Source organism: Ixodes scapularis, unplaced genomic scaffold, assembly GCF_016920785.2.
Source record: "Ixodes scapularis isolate PalLabHiFi unplaced genomic scaffold, ASM1692078v2 PGA_scaffold10__122_contigs__length_95168666, whole genome shotgun sequence".
Lineage (NCBI taxonomy): Eukaryota > Metazoa > Arthropoda > Arachnida > Ixodida > Ixodidae > Ixodes > Ixodes scapularis.
Genome location: NW_024609836.1, coordinates 107,501 through 113,794, shown reverse-complemented (window position 1 = coordinate 113,794; position 6,294 = coordinate 107,501). Strand labels below are relative to the sequence as shown.

The window sequence follows — 6,294 nt, the reverse complement described above, 5'->3', positions numbered from 1 at the left end:
CGTCAAAGCGACACACACCTCGTCGGAAAGGCACGCTTTCTGACGCGGTCAACCGGTAAAAACGCTATATATTGTAAAATTCTGTACTTTGGACGTGATTAATTCAGACTGCTTTGCGGCTAACTAAGCGCGCGTTCCTTCCCAATGAAACGAAAGAGCGAGATTCGAAATAGAGGAAATAATTCCCGTGAAAAGAAAGAAATTCGTCTCTTATTGAGCTTGGCAGTAAAGCACGCGACATCTCCAGTATTCCGTTTGAAAGCGTTGTCCATGGCAAGTGCAGTAGTGTACAGTGTTCGGCTCTCGCCCAGTTGAAAGCGCCAGAAAGCCCGTGTCGCAAAGCGACACGGGTAACCGCTAGAAAACACGCACATTTTAAAGTCGCGTGATTTGCACTTGATTCCTCGGAAGTACTTTGTGGGAGACGAAGCGGGCGTTCCATGCCAAGGACACGGAAGAGAGAGATTAGAAATAGAGCGAACAATTCGCGTGAAAAGAATAATATTTGTCTCCTATCAAACTTGCCAGAAAAGTAAGCGAGATTTCCAGTATTCCGTTTGAAAGCGCTGCCCGTCGCAAGTGCAGTAGGGTAAATTGTTCGGCTCTCGCCCAGTTGAAAGCGCCAGAAAGCCCGTGTCGCAAAGCGACACGGGTAACCGCTAGAAAACACGCACATTTTAAAGTCGCGTGATTTGCACTTGATTCCTCGGAAGTACTTTGTGGGAGACGAAGTGGGCGTTCCATGCCAAGGACACGGAAGAGAGAGATTAGAAATAGAGCGAACAATTCGCGTGAAAAGAATAATATTTGTCTCCTATCAAACTTGCCATAAAAGTAAGCGAGATTTCCAGTATTCCGTTTGAAAGCGCTGCCCGTCGCAAGTGCAGTAGGGTAAATTGTTCGGCTCTCGCCCAATTGAAAGCGCCAGAAAGCCCGTGTCGCAAAGCGACACGGGTAACCGCTAGAAAACACGCACATTTTAAAGTCGCGTGATTTGCACTTGATTCCTCGGAAGTACTTTGTGGGAGACGAAGCGGGCGTTCCATGCCAAGGACACGGAAGAGAGAGATTAGAAATAGAGCGAACAATTCGCGTGAAAAGAATAATATTTGTCTCCTATCAAACTTGCCAGAAAAGTAAGCGAGATTTCCAGTATTCCGTTTGAAAGCGCTGCCCGTCGCAAGTGCAGTAGGGTAAATTGTTCGGCTCTCGCCCAGTTGAAAGCGCCAGAAAGCCCGTGTCGCAAAGCGACACGGGTAACCGCTAGAAAACACGCACATTTTAAAGTCGCGTGATTTGCACTTGATTCCTCGGAAGTACTTTGTGGGAGACGAAGTGGGCGTTCCATGCCAAGGACACGGAAGAGAGAGATTAGAAATAGAGCGAACAATTCGCGTGAAAAGAATAATATTTGTCTCCTATCAAACTTGCCATAAAAGTAAGCGAGATTTCCAGTATTCCGTTTGAAAGCGCTGCCCGTCGCAAGTGCAGTAGGGTAAATTGTTCGGCTCTCGCCCAATTGAAAGCGCCAGAAAGCCCGTGTCGCAAAGCGACACGGGTAACCGCTAGAAAACACGCACATTTTAAAGTCGCGTGATTTGCACTTGATTCCTCGGAAGTACTTTGTGGGAGACGAAGCGGGCGTTCCATGCCAAGGACACGGAAGAGAGAGATTAGAAATAGAGCGAACAATTCGCGTGAAAAGAATAATATTTGTCTCCTATCAAACTTGCCATAAAAGTAAGCGAGATTTCCAGTATTCCGTTTGAAAGCGCTGCCCGTCGAAAGTGCAGTAGGGTAAATTGTTTGGCTCTCGCCCAGTCGAAAGCGCCAGAAAGCCCGTGTCGCAAAGCGACACGGGTAACCGCTAGAAAACACGCATCTTTTTCTTTTGTTAATCCCGCGCTTCTCACCTCGTTCCTTGAGAGGACTTTGTCGGAAACTAAGTGGCGGGGCCTTCCAAACGAAACCAATGGTAGAAACAATGAAGTGAGCAAAGAAGAGTAGTGTAAAGAAAGAAAATTGCCTATTATGAAGCCTGCCGTAAACACGCGCGATACCGCGAGCATTCGGATTAAAAGCAGTGACAATCTCACTTACTATAGCGCTCATTGTTCGGCTCTGACACAATTCAAAACGCATGAAACGCCCCGTGTAAATATTGGTTTACTTTGTAATAACAAAGTCGATAAACTTTCTGTTGACTATGTTAACATGAACTGAAAGTCGAAAAGAAGTAATCAGAGTCAAGCAGGGGTCAGCACGTTTTTAATAAAAAGCGAGAAATAATTTTTTTATAGGGGTAGGATGTATGTACGTATGTATGTATATATAGAGGCAGACAGGAAAAAAAGAACATTTATATATATATATATACACACAAACATACATACATACATATATATATATATATATATATATAAGGAGAGAGAGAGGGAAAAAAAATAAGAAAGAAAGAAGGACAAATAAATGATACTGAATAACGAGGAGCCACATAAGTGAGAGACAGTAAGTCAGTAAGTCAGTCAGTCAGTCAGTCACCGAAACTGATAACCACAAACTATGTACAGAATGCTCTTGAAGGATCTTCTTTATACTTATCGGTGCTATTACGTGGAGGTGGGGTCTGTCGAGCGTTCGATTGGTGCGAGCGTCGTCTGACGACGTCGCCGACGCCTCTCGTCGCCGTCTCGGCCGCTGCCTCCGCCGCATGGTCGTTACAGCAAGGTACCTGCGATCTCTGGCGTCTGCCGTTGATGTCGGTTCTCGGGTGCACCTGTGTCTTGAAAACGAATGCGAGAGGAGGGTGTTTCGGAGCGTCCGCGCTAACCGAACGGTGTGAAATGACGAGTGCTTTCTGACCGAAGGCCGGGGTGCGTCCTCGCGTCCTCACGGGACCTAAAAGCTCGGCAACGCTGCGAAGGCGTCGTCAATGATTTTTTTGGCGTACGACTTTCTGTTGCTACGACGAGAAAGAAATTTATGCGCTTCTTGCCGCGTCGGTACCGACCTCGGTCGGGGATATTCCGGCTGCGCGCTCGAACGTGCTTCATTTCTTCTTGGATTTGGAAGTAATTCCTAAGCGTTGTGTGTGTTTGCGGTTCGTAAGGGGCGCCTGACGGTGGCCCCGCGTCCGCGCGTTGGTAGGGTTTTGGGCGACCCACCACGAAAAGATTACCTGGTTGATCCTGCCAGTAGTCATATGCTTGTCTCAAAGATTAAGCCATGCATGTCTAAGTACATGCCGAAACAAGGCGAAACCGCGAATGGCTCATTAAATCAGTTATGGTTCCTTAGATCGTTTCTTCCTACTTGGATAACTGTGGCAATTCTAGAGCTAATACATGCAGTGAGCCCGAAGCCCCTCGGGGCGACGGGTGCTTTTATTAGACCAAGATCAATCGGGCTTCGGTCCGTTTTGTGTGGTGACTCTGGATAACTTTGTGCTGATCGCACGGCCACGAGCCGGCGACGTTTCTTTCAAGTGTCTGCCTTATCGACTGTCGATGGTAGGTTATGCGCCTACCATGGTTGTTACGGGTAACGGAGAATCAGGGTTCGATTCCGGAGAGGGAGCCTGAGAAACGGCTACCACATCCAAGGAAGGCAGCAGGCGCGCAAATTACCCACTCCCGGCACGGGGAGGTAGTGACGAAAAATAACAATACGGGACTCTTTTGAGGCCCCGTAATTGAAATGAGTACACTCTAAATCCTTTAACGAGGATCCATTGGAGGGCAAGTCTGGTGCCAGCAGCCGCGGTAATTCCAGCTCCAATAGCGTATACTAAAGTTGCTGCGGTTAAAAAGCTCGTAGTTGGATCTCAGTTACAGGCGGGAAGTGCGTGGACACCACGTTACGGCCCGTGCTGAACATCATGCCTGTCGTGGCTTGGTTCCCTTCATCAGGTGCCTTGCTTTGGCCGGCGCGTTTACTTTGAAAAAATTAGAGTGCTCAACGCAGGCGATTCGCCTGAATAACAGTGCATGGAATAATAGAACAAGATCCTGTTTCTGTTCTGTTGGTTTTTGGAATACAGGATAATGATTAAGAGGGACAGACGGGGGCATTCGTATTGCGGCGCAAGAGGTGAAATTCTTGGACCGTCGCAAGACGAACTACTGCGAAAGCATTTGCCAAGAATGTTTTCATTGATCAAGAACGAAAGTTAGAGGTTCGAAGGCGATCAGATACCGCCCTAGTTCTAACCATAAACGATGCCAACCTGCGATCCGCCTGAGTTACTCAAATGACTCAGCGGGCAGCTTCCGGGAAACCAAAGTATTTGGGTTCCGGGGGAAGTATGGTTGCAAAGCTGAAACTTAAAGGAATTGACGGAAGGGCACCACCAGGAGTGGAGCCTGCGGCTTAATTTGACTCAACACGGGAAAACTTACCCGGCCCGGACACTGGGAGGATTGACAGATTGAGAGCTCTTTCTTGATTCGGTGGATGGTGGTGCATGGCCGTTCTTAGTTGGTGGAGCGATTTGTCTGGTTAATTCCGATAACGAACGAGACTCTAGCCTATTAAATAGGTGCGTGGTTCTCTGCACCTTGCACCCTTCTTAGAGGGACAAGCGGCTCCTAGCCGCACGAAACAGAGCAATAACAGGTCTGTGATGCCCTTAGATGTCCGGGGCCGCACGCGCGCTACACTGAAGGAAGCAGCGTGTTTTTATCCCTGTCTGTAAAGACTGGGTAACCCGTGGAACCTCCTTCGTGATTGGGATAGGGGCTTGCAATTGTTCCCCTTGAACGAGGAATTCCCAGTAAGCGCGAGTCATAAGCTCGCGTTGATTACGTCCCGGCCCTTTGTACACACCGCCCGTCGCTACTACCGATTGAATGATTTAGTGAGGTCTTCGGACCGATACCCGGAGCGGCCTTTCGGTTGCGCCGGTGTGTTGGAAAGATGACCAAACTTGATCATTTAGAGGAAGTAAAAGTCGTAACAAGGTTTCCGTAGGTGAACCTGCGGAAGGATCATTACCGGATGTTATTTGGCATCGTTTTGTCTTCTTCCTCTTGTACGGGGAATGGACTCGATGTGCGAATTTATCTGGCGCCGATCCCGACCAAGCTTGGATGCCGTCGGGACGGCACAAAAAAAAAACAACTGTGGTTCGGATGTGCCTTTTTCTTTGGGTGGCCTCCGTTCCTTTCGATGATGCGCCCAGCGGGATCCCTCTGCTGCCTCGATTGAGAGGAGATTTCAAGTGCACCGGGACAATCCGCGGGTTACAAAAGGCGCATCGCCCCCTTTTTCGTCTCTTCTCGAGGATCGCCCTTTTGTTTTGATTAACGAAGAGGCGTTTGAGAAGAGGCCTTTTTTTGCGCTTTCGAGATGGCATGGGATGTGCCGGGCGCGAAAAAAAACAACAACTTGTGTTTTGTCGTACTGATTGAAAAATCCAAAAACATTGACACGACTCTAAGCGGTGGATCACTCGGTTCTCGGGTCGATGAAGAACGCAGCCAGCTGCGAGACTTATTGTGAATTGCAGGACACACTGAGCACTTACTCTTTGAACGCACATTGCGGCCTCGGGCCTTCCCGTGGCTTCGTCTGTGTGAGGGTCGGATCATATATCAATAGAGGAGAATTTGTTTTCTACCTCGTTTTGACTGTGTCGGATCGTGGGCAGCACGCAGTTTGATGCTTTCTTGCGTTGCGTTTTCTTTGAGCAAATGCACGAGTGGTGCGATTGCACGCGTGCGCTAACCAGTCCTCCTCCTCCTACGAGTTTTTATCGAACACTGCATGGGAAAACGAAACTCGATGGATACCGTTTGTGGAAAATCCCGTACCAAAAAATCTTTCGCACGTTGAACGGCGCTGTGACGTCGGTGCGTTAGAAACGGAGATTTGAAACGGTTTCTTTTCGATCGATTCTGTTTTCTTTGGCGTGGATGTTGTTCGAGTGGAAAAACCGTGGGACGGAGTTGGCGTTGGCGCGTTGAAACGCGGCGTCCGCAAATGTAAATCTCGTGGCGTTGATTTGCACAAAAAAAAAGAAAAACGCTTCTGGGAGGAAAGTTCTTTTGCGTCGTAGCCTTCCGTCAGTCTAAGACCTTCGCGTCCCCGATGAATACTGGAGCCATCCAGTAGGGGAATGCCGTTGGATTGCGCGCTTTCTTTTTTGTCGAATCGAAAGCGATGCAAAGCGTGTGTACAACAACTGTTAGTTCGCCATCCTTTTGTGTTTTTGACATGTGGTAAGGAGGCGAAGTTTTTGTTGGAAAGCGCACAAATAAATTGTCGACCTCACATCAGGCGAAACAACCCGCTGAA

General features: G+C 48.4%; 2 non-coding genes across 2 annotated transcripts; both read left to right on the top strand.

The window, feature by feature from the left end:
• The first annotated feature begins 3,175 nt into the window (after positions 1-3,175).
• On the top strand, positions 3,176-4,991 carry LOC120849977. Its single transcript, XR_005718039.1, has one exon. It is a non-coding gene; the product is annotated as a small subunit ribosomal RNA (ribosomal RNA).
• A 438-nt stretch (positions 4,992-5,429) lies between these two features.
• On the top strand, positions 5,430-5,582 carry LOC120849975. The gene has a single exon (XR_005718037.1). It is a non-coding gene; the product is annotated as a 5.8S ribosomal RNA (ribosomal RNA).
• The last annotated feature ends 712 nt before the right edge of the window (positions 5,583-6,294 follow it).